The sequence below is a fragment of the Agelaius tricolor genome, unplaced genomic scaffold, assembly GCF_023055355.1.
Source record: "Agelaius tricolor isolate 1412-34295 unplaced genomic scaffold, bAgeTri1.0.p SCAF_2, whole genome shotgun sequence".
Taxonomy (NCBI): Eukaryota; Metazoa; Chordata; class Aves; order Passeriformes; family Icteridae; genus Agelaius; species Agelaius tricolor.
In genome coordinates, this window is record NW_027269262.1 from 53,959,618 (window position 1) to 53,978,153 (window position 18,536).

Sequence of the window (18,536 nt, forward strand, 5' to 3'; positions counted from 1 at the left end):
ATTTTTTCCCCCCTCATTTTTTGTGCTCAGACAGCATAAAGTAATTCCTGGTTTTGAGAATTTGGGGTTTCAGCAGCCAGAAGTTTATGTAGAGGAATATAAGCATTATGAAACCAGATAGATTAGCACAATAAATAACAAACTGATCTAGTAAACTAGATTTGTTAGTTAACAAAACAACTTAATTGGGATATTTAAGGGAAAGTTGGCTTTTTGTGTAAATCGACACATCCTATACAGGCAGAAAGGCAAGTTATATTCATCCATTTAATAATTTTCATTTTGTTTTGCTTTTAATATTTAAGCATAAATCAACTCAAGAGGGAAATTTCAGAAACGAGCAGTTCATCAAGTGTATGGATTGGTCCAGATGGAGTCAGATATTCTAATCAAGCCTTCCATCAATGGGAGTTATGTGATTGATACTTGAGAAGAAACTCAAATAACTTGAGAGTATATTAAACTATATTCACTCATAGGGCAAGTTTTCTTTAAAGTAATGTAATGCTCCCTTCTGACATATCAGAACTAATTGAGACAAATATGCTGGGAAGATCCTGAGTTGCTACCTCTGAAAGGAAGCAGGAAAGAAGTCCTGCTCAAGTAGTCCAGTTGCCTGTCTTTGGTTTAAATCACTGCAGGTTCTCCTTATTTAGATCAGGATTAACATCACACAGACCAGACTGGAGAGAACATATATTCCTTGTTTCCTGGAAGTGCCCCAGATGCTGAAGCTGTCATGTAAACTCATTACTTTTTAGAAATAAGGTTAAGGCAAATTAGGACTACTAAAAACTGCCTTTTTGTAGAAGGAACTTTTAATGTTTTGTATCTCTGCATGTCTCTTCCTCTGTGTTGCAGGTGCTGTGCTTCCAGTTGAGGGTGGGAAGCAAGGGATCACATCACTTTTTAACCGTGGGACTCATAAAGAATCTGGATGCACATCTCTCTGCATTGCTTTGGCATTTTATTTCATCCTTGGCTGTTGAACAGTGGGTTCTGGACTTGCCAGTGGCCTGGTTATTCCTATACTTCACTTCAGTCCTGCTTTGTGCTCTCTGTATGAAAGGCCTGTGTCAAGTAGCAACAATCTGAATTTGTAGATTGAAACTTGGCAATAGTAAAGCACCAAGTGCTTGGAGGAAGCTGTACAGGTAGAACAGGATGAGTTGCTTGGAAAAAGATGCTAAAACTGGGGAAGAGAATGAAGAAATATCATCTGAGAATAGCTGTGGAAGGACCATAGCCAAAACTGTGGACTTTCCAAGTTTAGATTGTTTGAATCCTCTGGGGATCCAGAAGGAGTCTCAACTTCTGGCTCCATCTCTGTAACTGTGGGACTATGGGTTCAGATCCAGACTTTTCATCTGTTTCTTATGTATGTAATAGCTTGAACCTTAATCTTGGACATAATGCCCTGAACTTTGGAGAAAACTGCAGCTGGGTCTTTGTCATAATTTTTAGAAAGCTGTTGTGGCCTAGAGCAAGGTTCTTGCAGTAATGCTGAGAGGCTTAATGTTCAGCAAGCAAGGGGTCATGGCTGGAGAGGGCATAATGCCATTCAAAAATATTGAAAAAATATAGAAAGAATTAGTTGTGTGCACAGCCTCCTGCCTTTGCCCTACCCCTGTGTATTCACCTCCAGCCCTCCCCAAGAATTGTCTAAATCAATTCTTAATATGCAGTGTTTGCTGGAACATGGTATACTTGGCTGAATAGATACAGACAGTTAAGTCTATCAGTCAGCACTCGTGTTTTTGACCTGATAACCTAATTTTTATAACCAGTCTAGAACTACACAGAGTTTTAAAAACCATTCCAGAACTTTATCCATCAATAAAATAGATCAGTTGTATGATTAAATGAGAAAAAGTTGTGTAATGGTGCAAGATGATGCTCCTCGAATCACAGAATCATAGAATATCCTGAGTTGGAAGGGACCCACTAAGATTATCAAAGTCCACCTCCTGGCCCTGGACAGGACACTCCAAGAATCATATCATGTGCCTGAGAGCATTTTCCAAATGCTTCTTGGACTCTTTCAGGTTTGGTGCTCTGACCACTTCCCTGGGGAGCCTGCTCCAGTGCCTAACCACCCACTGGATGAGAAACAATTTCCTAATATCCAACCTAAACCCCCCCTGACAGCTTCAAGCCATTCCCTTGAGTCCTGTCACTGGTCACGTAGAGAGGAGACATCAGTGTCCATCCCTCCTCTTCCCCTCACAAGGAAGTTGCACACTGCGATGAGGTCTCCTCTTCTCAAGTCTGAGCAGACCAAGTGAGCTCAGCCACTCCTCATCAGGCTTCCTCTTCAGACCCTTCACCACCCTTGTGACCTCCTTTGGATGCCCTGTAAGCGCTCAGTGCCTTTTTTTTATATTGTGATGCCCAAAACTTCTCACAGCACTCGAGGTGAGGCCGCAGAGCAGGATAATCCCCTCCCTTGCCTGGCTGTGATGCTGTGCCTGATGGCCCTAGGACAGGGTTGGCCCTCCTGGCTGCCAGGGCACTGCTGGCTCATGTTCAGTGTGCCATCAAGCCCTGGGGCCCTTCCTGCAGTGCTGCTCTCCAGCCCCTTGCTCAGCAAAATGGGATGCTGGAGAATGCGGGCATCGATCCCGCTGCCTCTCGCATGCTAAGCGAGCGCTCTACCATTTGAGCTAATTCCCCCTGTGCACAGGCAGAAAAGAAATAACTATATAATATATATAATAAAAATTACTATTGTATGAATAATAATAATTCATGATTTCTGGGAAGTGAATGTACAAATCCTGTTCATTGTCTGACATTCGAGTCTGTATATCTAATTCCTTGCATTTGGGATGGAATGCTGTGTATCACATCAGCAATTACCTGCACAATTGTGCTACATTTTGGCTTAGCTCTACAGTGTAGGTTGGTTTGAGGACTCCTGGGTTCTCTTCATAACTTCATTCATAGTTTTGGCCAAGTCATTTATACCTTTTGCTCCTTTTTGCCCACTTATTATATGACTGTAATATTTTACTTGCCAGGTTTATGGAACAAATGCAGCCTTAATTTTGAGAAATTATATAAAACTAGAGTTCTAGAAGTGTGGCCTTTTAATCTGAAATATCTCAGTATGTCCTTCTGTGACCTATACTTTTGACTTTTGCTATAAGGTTAATTTTATTGTGCTTGGAGAGTCATGAAGACAGTCATGCTGTTAGTCCTATTTTTTCAGAGTGTGGTAAATCTGGCAGCTTCATGCTTGAGATTGGCATAAAGTAAATGGTCATACTAAGGAAGGTTGCTAGAGCTTTTTGTGGGAAAGTAGTTGCTACAGAACCTGAAAAAATTAATCTGGAATGAAAAGAATATTAAAGCATTTCCAGAAAACACCACCACTGGCAAAAGGATTGCTCTTTTTCTTCTTGTATACAGGTGCAGAGGAGCTTTGTATGGCAGGACAATGGGCTCGATCCTTGTTTCCCTAACTGCTGTTCAAACTAGTGAATATGGATTGATACAGGTCTCTGCTGCCATTGGAGCTGCCTCATTTTTCAGAGGTGTTTTAAGACTGATCATCCCCCTCACTGTGATAATGGTAAGTATGTAGAGTTTCCAAGTATTTTTGTGGCCAAGATTGAGTTGAGCTTTTGCTGCTGCAGCTAAAAAAAGCACTGGTACCTTGTGCACATTGAACCAGAGATAAATAAATTATTGGCCTGTCTGTTTCTGGTTTGCCCAAAGAGGGTTTTTTGTTTTGTTTTGTTTTATCTGGGAACTTTTAAATGTGGATTGTAAGTTTGGAAGTAACACTTTGATTGAGAAATCTGACCGTCTCTTTTTGTCATCTTATTGTGAAACTCCCATACCTTCTTGGTGGTTTCTCATGGGCAGCTCCTCACAACACTGACTCCTTCTTCACAGTACAGCCAACAAACTCCAACTCTCTTCACAGCACAGACAACAAATTCCAATTCTCTCCTCACCCAGCTACCCCACTCTTTTGTAGCACTTGTCTTCTTATTGGACACAGCTGTGGCCTGTTAAGGGCAGGCCTGTTCCTAATCTTTGGTGATTAGTACAGCTGCAACTCCTCAGGTGTGAGATTACCTTCTGCACTATTCTCTTACATTCTGTCCCTCCACAGTCTCTTTCCCTATTTTTAATTTTTTTGAGGTTAGAAAAATGATAATGCCATCAGTGGTTTACAAAGAAGAAAAGGGATTTCTGCTGGGTTACAAAACAGTTGTAGGTCACACTGCTTACCTTGTAAATTCCCTTCTGTGGGGGATCAGGCCCTTGTAAAATTCACCTTTTAATGCTGGGGTTGAGTATGGCCTCATGGATGGAGTAAGGATTTACAGTATAGGCAAGTGATCTAATGGGAAACCTCACAGGTCTCTCTGGTCAAGTTATGCCTCAAAGATTTCAAAATTTTGGGATTCATTTGGAACACATTTCACATATCTGTTTCCCCCTCCTTTCGTAACAGAACATCTTGAGTCCACACTACAATACTTTCCAGACAAACTTCTAAAAGCTGAAGTATTTGCAAATAATTTTCTTTCACTTAGAGAGGGTGTTTTTGCTCTCCCTGATTGCAACACCTGGGGACAGCGAGTTGTAAGGCGCAGCTGAAATTCAGCTTAATCAACAGAGAAGTGAAGCTGAGGTCACAAGGGGGAACTTTTCACCCTTCCAGGTCAGGACATTCAAGGCCTGTGAGTGTTAGTGTGTGTGGAAATTTCACCCATGACTAAACCCAGACTTGGCTGCCCAGCTGGTTTTGCCCAAAAGTATCTCATTGAAATCTTTGCAGATGTCAGAATTCACACAGAGTGATTAAGCCTGGATTTTCCCTCCTAGTGTGCTGTTGCAAAGTATTGGATAAAATGGCTGTTCATTGGCACTCACACCAAGGGTCCATGTTAGTGTTAGGTTGTGTAAATTCTGTAGGAAGCATTTATTTTTCTTATATTCTAGCTTGAAAGTTGGTGTGTGTGCAAGAAACCCTCTCTATTGTGAAATAATAATTAGATTGATTATGGAAAAAATCCTCCTTCAGTGTTCTCTTGGTGCTTTAGCACTTACTTATCCATTAAGTAATTAAGTAAAAATGACCTCTACTATTTCTGCTTCTGTTATTGCTGTTATGCATATCTTGGAAGTTACTGGGTGAATTGCTGGCCAACTAAATCTGTAAGACTTGAAGAGGGGAAAGTTGATGCCTGCACGCTAGATGCAAGTTTTCTGAGAGCTCAAATTATGACTAAATGCAATGTCTTTTCCAAAGTAGGCCTGGATTTTCTTGTAATGCCTCAGTACAATTTAAGTATCATTTGTACACCATTACTTTACAGTCTTTCTGCAGGTATAATTCTTTAGGGGCAAAAGCAGTTGATTGACATTTTACATTTTCCTCAGGGGATGAGGCTGTGCTCTATCACAGAGAAATGAGAGGTGATTATATGCCAGAACACTTGCTGCTCTTAGATGCCAGGAACTGCTGTCCATTCAGCTCTGGTACAGAGGAAATTCCTACATTTTCTTTCCATCAGTTTCTCCCTACCTTCCCCACTACCTGTACTTGTTCTCTGTTCTCTAAGTGCCTCTGCACATGCACATACAGCGTATGCAAAGCAGTATCTGGAAACTCTTAAGAACTGTAGGGAACCGAGTTGAAAAGGCCCTGGAAAAATGAGGAGGATTTCATTGCAGTGCATTCTGAATTCCCCTAGGTGTCATGTTCTAACCCTTCTGAGCCTCTCTCTGCACAGGCAGATTCTGTTTCAATTTATGTTCATCCAAGATAAATAGCTGCATTGCTTGAGGAAATATTAATTTTTGAGGAGAAAAAAGGTCTTGGACATGACAATGCAAACACATAATTAAAAGGTTGTGCCCTCAAACCATAAAATGCACATATTTTTCCTATATTGTCTGATGGGTTCAAAAAGAATTGGAAATGTTTGTTTTGGCTTTTCACAGCCTTCCATTTGGAAACAGTTATGAATGTGGGACTTGTAGTGAACAGGTTTGTAAGATGCCTTTTTCCTTTTTTTTCCCTCATGGCAGACCCCACAGGCATCTGCCCACCTCTTCTTTCTTGGCTGCCTGTTTCTACCCCCCATGCTGACACTTGACCCTCATCCTCAGCTTTTTGTGGTAAAGGGTAGATGTGGTGACATTTTTTTTGGCAAGTACAAGGAACAGCCTTATGACTTGTCTTCCCACAGCCTTCTGTTTCCCATGTCTTTTTAAGTGTCATGTGTCCTGGGCTTGCAGGCCTCAGGGTGCTCTAGACGTGGAAGAGGAATAGCATCTTTCTACAGTGTGTTTGCTCTCTGGCTAATCCTGTGTTTTTACCATTCCTTTTATTTTTCCTTCTCAATAAAAATGTCTCACAAGTGTTAAAGAGGAAAGGTGGCTCTGGGCTAGCCTAGTATCTGTGTCCAGTGCTGTTGATGTGCCTATGTGCAAGCTGAGAGAAGTTTCATTTGGAATCCAATTTGGATCCTTTGTCCTATAAGCTGTTTTTCCTTCTATTACACATGATAGAAGGCAACCCTGACTCTCTCCCCTTTCTTGCCTGTTCTGTTCAAACAGAATTAAAGCAGCATATCACTTTATTGGCCACATTTATTTCTTCAATAAATCTCTTCTGATGGATATGGGAAATGCAATTAATTCTGAAAAGGTTAAGGCTCTAAACCCTTCTCTGAGTGTGAAACACTGGAATGTCAGGCTTTTGACAGATGCAGACTAAAGGAGAAAAGAGACTGTTTCTTAGGATTTGGAAGTGGAAGTGCAATGTTGTTATATAAATCAAAGGGAAATCTTCTCAGGGGATTAACTCTCCCAAGAGAGGCTCTGTCCCAGAGTCTCTTCTGGGAATGGTGGGTGTGGCTGCTGTGAATGAATGGGATGTGCTAAACGGGCATGATGTTGGTACTGAAATATGAAATATACTGACCATCTGATGGGGCTCCAGATCATTATGACAAGTTGCTTGTTAATGTCTGTCTGAGTCTGCAATATGGCAGAAATAAAAATCTTTATGTTAAATAATCTGGTTCTTAAGACAGTAATGAAGGCTCAGAAATGAGGTTTCTTCATGCTTTCTGTTGTTTGACACCTACATTAAAACATGTTGTATATAATAAACTACATTGCTGTAAGTGACCACTGTCCTAGAGTTAGGAAATTTGATGTGTCTTTGTTATGCACTTTCCATTAGTAATGAAAATGAAGTTTTCTTTTTTGTAATTTGAATACCTCACTTGTAATGTGTACTTCTGACATGTTCCACAGTATTGCCACAGGTCATCTGGACTAAGTGTCATGAAATAGCTCTGACAGCACGTAGTAACAACTAAATCCTCACCTCTCCCCTCTCTGTGTATTCCTTCAGTACTTCTAATTTAGGCAAAATGTACTTAGCTGAAATTATAGGCAGGATGGATTGTTGGAAATTCTGGAGTTGCCTTTCTCAGTTCCTCTGAGAGAGACTCTCAAGAAGCTTTTGTCCTCCTTTCACAATAAATTTAAGTGGGACATTGTTTTATGGGTGTGACGTGAGGATACAGCACAGCCAGCCACCCAGTCCAGGTAACTAGAGAGAAGTTATAACAAAATCAGAATGGTGATATAAGATGTTAAAAAAATAAGCTCAAAACTTCTAAAATGCATGTTAAATCTGCCTGGTACCAGTGCAGGTTTTTAATCAGACAGCTGCTCGGTGGTTGTAAGATGCAGGATGCTTCATTTGAAACCCTTTGCAGTGATGATGATGCAAGTAGGAGGGATGTTTTAGAAAATGCTAGCACAAATATAAATTCTGAGTCTTTCCTTCTTGAGATGAGTAAGGTAATAGTGTATAGCTGATGTTTGAAGGCCAAACAGGGAAAATAATCTCTGGCTGCTAAACAGACCATCAGGAGGCCAAGAATCCTCATTGACTTAAATAAAGTTTCTCTTGAGGGAGTCCAGATCTAATGGACGAGAGCTCTATTCTACAGACAAAGATGGATAAACTGTACATTTACCGGGCAAGAAAATAGTAATATGTATCAGGCTTGGATTAAATGTGAATATTAATTGGGTGTAAATTCTCTGGTTTCTTCTTGACAAATGGGATGCTAGAAAAAGTCTGTATAGCTGTGCCTTTGAGCCTCATTGTGGGTCCCTTCCAACTCAGGATATTCTGTGATTCCTCATTACAGTGACACAGCAGTGCCTGTTAGCCTTGAGCAGCCCCTGCCTCCATTTGGGTGAGGGCTGTTTCTGCCACCTTGACCTCTGTTTTTTCCCTCTTCCCGTCTGCTCCTTAAGCTGGAAAGGGTGAAAGCAGCTCACAGTGGGAAATGGTTTATAAACCTCCCTGGTTTATGAGTGCCTGCTGGTACTTGGTGTGCTGTGGAGGCCATGAGGAGAGCCTGCAAAGGGAGCTGGGGGTTACTCCAGGAGGTGCTCTGGCAGAGCTGGCCAGGCTTGGAGGTGCAAAAGGTTTTCAGTGAAAACTATGTCTTATGTGAGACTTGCTCGTGCACTTGCTGCCTTAGAACTTGCTATGGTAAGAGAAAGGCCAAGGTCAGGTTGGATGGGGGTTTGAGTAACCTGGTCTAGTTGAAGGTGTCCCTGCGCATGGCAAGGGATTTGGAACTGGATGATCTTTAAGATCACTCCCAACCCAAATCATTCTATGATTCTATGAAGGAAACAATAAAAATACTCTTCAAGCAGCTGACTTTAGAGTCAACTAGAGTGCAGGTGCCTTTCTGTGAGATTCAGAAAATGGAGACCAGTCAATCTTGATCCAGGACAGGTTTCCAGGGCAGGTCTTACAGCATGAGGAATTACAGGAAGCAGGATATTTTGCAAGATGTCATATTAAATTTTGTTTTAATCAGTCCTTTTGGTACTAAAAGGAACAAGTCTTGTTTTCAGCACACAAAACATGGTGTTACATCTGGCTAGTTGAAGAGGAGGGACTTCCCTTCCAAACTCATAGTGCCATCCAAAGTGCGATCCTTTCCTTGATAATGGTTATAGTTTGCTGAAGTGTGAAGAGAAAAATTCTCTGAGAGCTGAATATGCTTTTGGCATACCAGGAAGCAGCAGAACAGGCTGATTTGAACTAAGATTAATGTGATCTTATGGTCAAATATAGTAAAATAACTCTGTGGTTGGAGTGATGGTAAACACTGACGTCTGCAAGAGCTTGTTTTTTCCCCACCACCTGGTTTAGAATGATTTCAAAAAGTTTGCTTCTCCTCTCTTTTTGACCTGAAATGAGAACTTCAGATTTTTTTTTTACAAAAACCTTGGAAATTTCATCAGAAAGCTGAACATCTGAAAAACTCAAACTAAAAGAAAAATTAAAAAAATTTTACTTCTCTTGCTATAAACTTTGTTGTTCCACATTAACATTTTTCTTTAAGGAATGAAATATTTGCCTTGAAACACCAAAGAAACTTTCTTGGTCTATTCAAGAAGGAGGCCCAATACATGGTGCATCGTGGGAGATGTAGTTTAATCTGAGAGGCCAAACCAAATCCAATTTTAAAATTCTCAAGAGATGACAATATAGCATTCCAAATGAAAGCTTCTTGGGTTCTAACCTGAAAAATAGGGATGATAAACAATTTGTCAGGTCACTGGAACACTTGATAAAAGATCTATGTTCGTAGGGAAAATGAAATGAACTCTTTTTTTCTTTCTGGATGGTAGCCTTGTGAACCCAGCCCAAGAAGGTCAGAACAAGTCCCCTCTGAATCCTTCATTCATCATCTGTATGGAAGAACTGCACCACTGGGACAGTTGGTTAGCCTGCAGGTAATTCCCAGACTGGAAGAGAGTCCAGCTTTATCTCTAATATAGCTGTGTCAGCTTTGGTACCAGGTTTTATCAGTAAAATAAACAGACATGACTGAATTGTACATGGACTCAATTGGCACTGAAAGTTCTGTTGTGCATCTGAAATATTGAAATTGAGATTGCATCTCTCTTTTAAATACACACATTGGAAATGAAGTTGTAATTTGAGAAGATAACATTTTTAGATAGTCATTTTTCTGGCTCTAGCTATCAGTTGCTTTAAAAGTATTTTATAAATAAAAGGTTGAAGTGTATTATAACATGCAATGGTACATTTGGGACATGTAACACAAACCTTAATGAAAGTTCACAAGAATTTAACATGCAGAAGTTATTTTTAATTCATGTTATCTTATCTGTTTTCAGTTCTTTTGAATTACAAAATGCAATTGGGATGTCTTAAGTACTAATTCTTTGCCAAATTTAATTTGTTTCCATATTAAAGGTATTTCCCAGTTACACTGACATGAAAAGCATCTCAAAACATTAAATTTTGCTATATTTTTAACTTTAAAACCTTCATAATGCTGCCAAGAGTGTTTTTAAGAAATTTTGAGAAAATTATTTTTCTCTGGGACAAAAGCTACCATAATAAACCTTTTTTTTTTTTTTTTTTTTCCTGGCCTGAGGAGTTCATAATAATTTTGAATGAAACTCCCCATGTAAATGGGTGCTCTGATGAATGGGGGCTTGGGGCCAGAGATCCCCATTTGATTACTGGGCCCTGCTGAAACAGGAGCAGGTGGTTACAGAACACAGCAGCAGCTGGGCTGGACATGGTGTGTTGGTGGGATGGAGGCTCCTACTGTCGGTCCTGAGAGAGGTAAATCCCTAAGGAAGGACCCTGGTCCTCACTTGGGCAGAGCAGCATGTTTTGCTGCTACAGTTTCTACATGTCCTCTGTGTTTTTGGAAGAGGAATAAGGCTGGGTTCAGGACACACATTGTGGTGGCAGTGGACGTGGGTGAAAGGTGTACTGCTACCAGGAGCAAGAGTGAATGGAGATGGGCATCAAGGGGAAGCTGTGAAGGTACGTGGAAAAGTAGAAGCATTGAGGAAAAGAGGAGCATAAATGGTATCCAGTGGAACCTGTCCTGTTTTAAAGATGTCCTAATGACAGCTCTTCTCTCATTGTGAAATACCAAAGAGTGACGATGGAAAAACTCTTGAGTGCCTGATGGATGTGGCAGAGCAAAGCTTGCAGAGCCAAGCCTGAGCTCTTTTCTTATGTCTCTAAAACAAAACCCCACTAACACCCAAACTGGCAGTGGCCAACCAGGTTGTTATCCACTGGTGAGTTGTGCAGCAGCAGGTGATTTCTGCAGTCCCTGGTGCAACGTGTGCCCAGCAGTGCCTGATTTGAGAAAGGACAAAGTTGCACAGACTGTGGAGATAATTTGAATTGTGTTGTCTGGTGCTTCAAATCATGTAGCAAATGGTTGACATCAGGTCACTCTAGTTATACTGCTCCCATTTCACCCTGTTCCTCAGTCTGACCCTTGTTTAAAGAAAAGATAATTTATTTGGAAGGCTTGAGTCATATTTTTCCCTTTCTCCCACTTGTTTAGCAGAGTGTATGCAATACTCAGGAGGCAAGAGATGAAGACAAGGGAGAACTGGCTGTAACAAATGACTGCATCCTCACAGCACACTTTGGCAGCACAGACCTTGGGAGATTTCTGATTGTGCCTTCCTGTGACTTGCTCAAGATGGAAGGGCGTGAAAGGGACATTATGTTCCTGGAGCAGACATGGAGAGAAAATGATAGGGAGCACATTCTCTGTCAGGGGAGGCATTGCTGTGTGAGAATGCAATAGAGGCTCATGACAGGTCATGTTGTGCTACATAGGGGCAGATGAGAGAGGATTTTGACCCTTGTTTTAGAATGAGTACACATGTGTATGCTCTGGATCAGGGGGCATTTTTTTGCAGTGCTGGCTAACAGGGCATGTGCTACAGAGTCCTCACCAAAAGGGCAGGAAGGCATATGTGCCCACCCAATAGGCAAGTTCAACTTGTCTCCTCCTTAGTTGCTTAAAAATAGTTCAAAAATAGATGCCTTAAATGCTGTTACTCCAGCAGGATTACTCAATAGTGAATTTAACTTTGGATTCTCTCCATGGCCACAGTCTTAATTTTAACTCCTCGTGAAAGAATGCCACAAGGCTGCTTTTCCATCTGATTTTGGTGGGGAAAGGAAAATCTTTTGCAGAAGCTGGGACAAATGAGTAGTATTCAAGATTTTTCACATCGTGTTTCCTTAAAGAAGGCAGAGGAAGTGCATAATTATTTGGAAAATAATTTGGCAGGTTCTTCCCAGTGCTAGGCTGTTTAATGCATCAGCCCGTCACACTTAAACAGTTTAGGGATCACTTACCATTTTTTGATTACACCTGAGATGGTTCACAGAAGTTGTTTTGACAAGGCCTAGCTTTCTGTTACTGAGCTGCCTGATATTTTTTCTAATGAAGAGATTAAACCCTAATAAAACAATTTTTCAAAAATCTTCAAGCCTGCAGATATTCCTAACAGGGTAAGCATTTCCTCTCCTTCCACTGCCTGTTGTGAGGAGCCCAGTGTGTTCAAATGGTATGTTTTGCAGTTTTTCAGATTGCAGCCTTTTTACAAAGAAGAGGTGCAGAATAGTGTGGTACAGACTCTAGCCTTGTTCAAAATAATCCCAAAATAATTGGTGTAACCATGTGTAATCAGCAAACACCTAGTGTTCAATACACTAGGTCCTACTATTTTCTGTTGAATTTACTCCAACTAGGGGAAGAGCACTGTGTGTTTTTTGGCAGTAGCTCTTCTGGAAAATGAAATAAGTGAAACTATTCTCACAGAGAAGGGGATGGGGAATGGTTTCAGGACCTCAGATTTTGTAATGCAGTTCTTTAAGAAACTGGCAGTGAATGAATATCTAGGCTCGTTTTAGACAACAGCAGGATTTTGTAAGTTTTCTATTATTTAAGGTCTAATCTCCCACTGAAGTTAAAGTTGAAATGAGTTTCTCAGCCTGGGGTGTACAGAGTTTATCAAAAAAGCCTTGGTAAAAACCTTGTGTAGTCTGCAGTTGTCTGTAGTCAAGTGTCTCTTTCTTCTCCAGCCTTTTCTAGACCTCAGGAGCTGGGGACATTAAGAATTCTGGCATTCTGAAGATGTTTGTTTTAGCTTCACTTAAATTCAACAGAGATTCACTGCAGTTGTCTACTTTATTTAAAAAAATGCTCATGAGTCATAATTAAAAGCATTCTGCAATACTGTGAGTTTAAAAAGTACCAGGTTGCTTAGCTGAGTTATTATACAGTACACAGCTTGTTTTGAAAAGATTTAATATGTGAGCCTGCTGAATGTTTGGGCATATCCAGCAACACACATACACAATGCTGCTCTTTTTATTAATAGAAAGTTCACTTGACACAACACACCCCAGTGTTACCTTTCTGACACAGATTTAGGCGGCTTTGAAACCTCCTTTTAGGGTTTCATGTCTGCTGTGTACATAGGGTGAAGAGCCAGCTTACAGAAAAAAGCACTGATAGATGTCTTTCCAGGGGATCTTGGCAAGAGTCACTGCTATCACCAATACTGTTTCTGGTATCACTTGCATCCATTGCCACAACCTGTCAAAACAGGTGTATTTATAGGCCTTGAGGGACTGAAAAAAGAAATCAAACATTTGCATAGCATTTTCCATCAAGTTCCCAAGGACTGAGACTCAAAGGATTTTGATATGTTTCCAGGGATTACTTAGCTGTGCTAGTTATTTCTATCTTCTCTTTTGCAGTCAATGTCTCACTTCCAGGTCTGAGGAAAAAAGTATTCTCTCTTCTACCAACGAAATCATCAACAAAATGCTGGTTGGCTTCAGAAAAACTCACAAAAATATTTAAATTCACATCAGAGAAAACTGGCATGAGAGCTTACTTAACACTACAAATTAAGTTAAATTAAGATGTAGTGCGCCAGTGTGATTAATTAGAACTACTTTGCTTAAAAAGTATGTGCCTTGCACTGAGATATTTTTTCGTGCTCTGTCTTGGCAGCAGTTAAACTCTAGGGTACGAGAGGCTGCCTACTCCTTGTAATGGCTTGGAATAGTTAATGGTGTTGAGTTCTGGAAGAGGAAGAATCCCACTAATTGTGCAATCCTCCTGGCACTGGGGTTTGGCAGGACGTCCTCGCAGTGAACCTACGCTGGGTGTGCCGCCCTTTGTAGAGTGTGATGCACAGCTTGGTGTGCCTCAGGCTGCAAGAAATAATCATTTTCAGCAGGGTGAAGGAACTTGAGTGCATAACTTTTCAGGGCTAGCATGACAATCATGACTTTTCAGGAGATTTATGTTTACTGTAATGCAGCATCCCACTTTTCCAAAAATTTTTAGCGGTGATGGTGGTGAGTGATAAGGAGACAGTAAAGCAAATTGAGTTAATGAATGTAGTCCTAAGACTATAAAGGATTTCTTTAAAGGTGAAGTGCACAGGAAAGGAATATTTTTCACTTTGTTTTAAAGAGAGAGATTAATTCAAGTTCAGGAAGGGAGTATTCAGTTGTATCGATATGTGAAGAAGGTGCCTCTTTTGGCATAATCCCAGATGGAAATAGTGGATCATGATAACAGCATTTTAATTCATGGTTTGTCAGGACATTATTAAGTGGTAATTAAAGTGACTCAAGTGTTCCAACACACAGGTTGCCGAGGGCCAGCAGATGATAAGACCAAGATTAAAGAAACTGAAATGCAGATCTACATTTTCTATGAAATGGTTGTGAAAATACAAGCAACTTAGTCCCGGTTGATGTTACTTCCATAAACTCCTATTCTCAAGAAAGCTTCATGTGCAGCTCTTTTACTTCTGTGACTAGGGAATTGTAGTCTCCTTCCATTCTTTATATCAAATTATTAGCTTGCAGCCTTGCTTGTATTTGCTCCAAGAGAAGAATGATCAAAAGTTTTCTGCTGGCTACAAGCCCTCCACCCTTTGGAAATGTTCTCTTGACCGTGAAAAATTTTTTCTTGGTGTCTTTTATGAATAGGAGCAAAAATTTCCAAGGAGGGAAGTTCTGGTTGTACACGTGAGAACTGAAAGGTGCTTTCCGGGGGAGTCTGTACTCTTCCACAAAATCTGGGAGAAGACTGGGAAACTGTGCCCAGAGGTAATGTATTGTGCCAGCTGCAGCCTCAACTCCAAAACTATTTGGTTTGGCTGGTAGTACCGAGACTTCAAGTCCCTTCCCATCCACCTTCTTTTTAAACTTGCTCCCATATGTACTGTCTTGTACCTTTGTCCTGCAGCTACTTGTTGTTTGTTTTTTTTTTTTCTAAATGTTTTCTTAATTCCAAGCCTTTTGGTTTAATGTAACCTTGTGAAAAATGATGAAATAATTTCTTCTGGGTTGTTTGCTTCTTCCAAGGATGATGATTTTTATATTATCTGAAGGAAGGAGATTTTGCCTTTTCTTTGTTCAGTTGGCCAGATAGCTCTTCTATTTGAACAAATCTTGAAAAATTAATTAAAATACAAAATAAATATATATATTTTTCTCTTTTTGATGGGCCCTCATTTCTGCGCTTGTCCTTGTAAGCTGCAAGTAGCAAGAGAGATCTCCGGTTAAGTGGGTTTTCAGTAGAAGAAAATTGATTTGCACTATGTAGCTAGCTGATGATTTTTTCCTTTTATGTTATTGGAAATATCAAGGGTTCAGGGAATATTCACTGTGTCAGCAGCCTTGCATCTAATGAGGTTGTTTGGACTCTGCTCTCTGAGCCAGAGTAAAATCTTTGAAACATATTAGTCACGATTTAACTGCAACTGGGGGAGGTTTTTAACAGTGAGCTTTAAGTAAACTGCATCTTTTTGAATTTCCTGGGCAGCTGCTTTTCTCTCTTTGATGTACTGTGCCTGGTGATGCTGTTAATGAAATGCATAATTATGTGTTACATAATAAAACAGAGCTAACATGAAGGTGCCTAATAGATTATAATGATGTGGAGGCCTGAGAAACTAAAGACTATTGGGGTTTGTTGAAAAGTTCCTCTGGTGACAAAGATGATGTCTAAAGAAGTTTGAATAACTGTGCTGATAAATTAATTGTGGTCTCTTTGTGTGTAAATGACATTTTTCAGGATTTTGTATATAGAGAGATTATTGAAAAAAAAAAAGAAAAGTACAATTTACTAGGCTGCTGATGTATGAAGTGTCAGCGCCGAGTGCTTCCAGTGCCTATTAGAGCTGCTGGCTTTGGACAGACGGGTGCCCTAGGCAAAGACATTTTTTGGCACAGCCTGTCTCACCCATAGGATCAAAAGGAACAACAACAAAAAAAATCTGGCAATATGCACAGAGAGTAAATTGCATCCTAAAGAGCAGCCCCTAGAATGCAGTCTCGGAATGAATATTGATAAATGAAACATTCCGCTTTATTGCTGAAGAGTTGTAGGTGTTTTGTGACTGCTCCCAACTTTGATCCCTCCTTTCTCTGCTTTTGTCACCTACATTTTCTCTCCCTCTGTAATAATCTGTATAACTTGCTCCTTTCAGAGAATCTTTAGGAACTGGTTTGTACACATATGTATTTTTAAAGGAGAGGGTGAATAAGCTTCCAGCCCTGGACCACATGGGCTCCTTTGGTGCTGGGCTGTGGCTGGGCTTGCTTGGATGCTGCTCTGGGATCACAAGAGCCTGTTTGCTGGGAAAACTAGCATGCAGGGAGCTCCAGTATGGATTTACTGCCTGCTAGTCACTTGGCACTAATTCCCTTGGGTGGGTGATTCTAGTACCTACTAAGAGTGCTTTTGTGCAGGTTAGCTTCAAGAGTGCTTTTGTGTGAGTTAGGCAGGCTCCTTTTTGAAGGTGAAATAAGCTGTTTTTCACTTCTCAAGCACCAAGGGTACCCAAATGGGCAGTCAGTGCTGAGCAGCTAATATGCAGTAAATTCACACCCAAGCTCACTGAGCATGAACTTCCTCATGCAGCCGAATCCCGAGGCTCTGCACTTTGTCTCTCTCAGCAGGGAGCAGATGGCCCTTCTCTAAACAGGGAATACCAATAAAGCCTTATGAAGAGCACAGATATTGTGTGCATGAAGATTCGTGCCTGTCCATGTGCTTATATGAAATGACTTGAATCTATCACAGTTCTTGGGTTAACTTCTGCACCCGTGATTTTTGTTAAGATACTTTAAGGTGAACTTTGCTGCTGAATTGCCATCATCCTTGTCATTAGCAGACACTTTTAGTAGCAGGTTTTGATTTCTTCCTTATTTATCAGCAACAAGACACCATACTTTTTGTTATATGAATGACTACATCTTTTGTGTATGAATCTTTATTTGTTGCAATTCTCTTTCCCAGAATTTATTTGAACTCCAATTAATGGCTTTCTCTAGGTCGCTAAGTACTAGGATGTGAAATCAAATCAATTTTTAGATAAAACTTTGCTTCAGGCTGGGATTCATAAATAAGTTGGTCTATAATTACTGTACAACTTCACTTTATCTTAAGATCACATAATAGGTTAAATTTTCGTGCTAAGTTTTCTTGAAATGTTATAAATTATTTTATCTGTTTTTTATGCTTATGCTTCAAATATATCATTGATTTCTAAGTCATCTGCATGTTTTCTTTATGTTTTTCCTCCAGTATTGCCTATATCCAAGAAAATTTTGCATCACAGAAATTGCCTCTCCAACTTCCATCTATAGCGAGAGCTCTGAACAACTCCACCAGCACTATTGTGGCCAAAGTTTAAATTTACTTACGTACAAAAGATATTGCTCAAAATGCTTTTAACATGTCTTTTTAGAAATGACCTCAGCCATCCTAGCTTGCCAAAGATAAACAGCATTTCTGCTCGACAGGCGTTAACCCTTGGAGGAAGTGAAGTCCAATGCTGAATGCAGAGGCACTTGCTCTGAGCATTCAGGCTGCTGTTGTAGAGAGGAGCCATCCTCCCTCCAGATCCCAGCACTCAGGAAGGCTCCAGGCTGGGGAAAATCAGCACAAGCCTCAGGGTTTCTCAATCGCAGATGTAAAATGCTGCTGAATGTTTCTAACAGTAAAGGAGGAGGGTCTGGCCCAGGTCAGCTTGACTGTTCCTCCTAGAGGATAGAAGGGTAGGAGGAAGGCATAAAGTGGGATGAAAAACAAGAAGGGATGGCTGGTGAGCCAGGCTCTGGTTCTTGATGTTCTGAAGATATTCTGTATAGGTTAAAACAATCACTTGAAAGTATTTTTTAGAGTTTAAGTTTCAAGAAGTTTTATATTTAGAGTTTCAGAGTGCTTTTATAGCTTTTTATTGTCATTTTTACTGTTGGTTTTATTCCAGAAGAGTTTCCTGTAGTATGATACTTAAAAAAACCTTAAAAGGAATCCACAATAAGGATACTCCATTTGTGTGAATGAGTTGCAGCAGATATGATGAAGCAATTCTTAAAATCCCACAGTTGCTGTTTTCCTTTCAACTGACATGTTCCTGTTTTTAAATAAAACAGTTGAATGCTAGGTTTAAAGAGAAATTCAAAGAATGCTGTGGTGTTATTGGAAATCTCTGGCTATGTCCAAGCAGAAAGGACAGTTGCATGACTCTGTTGTACACGGCTGACCATGCTATAGGAGTTCTTTGTTGGGATATGCTGTTAATCATCCTGAATGTTATCTTTTCAAACTGAGAACAGAGACAGA

The 18,536-nt window shown here is 40.3% G+C and overlaps 1 non-coding gene and 1 pseudogene across 1 annotated transcript; one reads left to right on the forward strand and one right to left on the reverse strand.

The window, feature by feature from the left end:
* The window catches only part of LOC139587539 (chloride channel protein B-like), a 77,478-nt pseudogene that overhangs the window by 24,035 nt on the left and 34,907 nt on the right, over positions 1-18,536 (forward strand).
* TRNAA-AGC (transfer RNA alanine (anticodon AGC)) lies at positions 2,601-2,673 on the reverse strand. The gene has a single exon. It is a non-coding gene; the product is annotated as a tRNA-Ala (tRNA).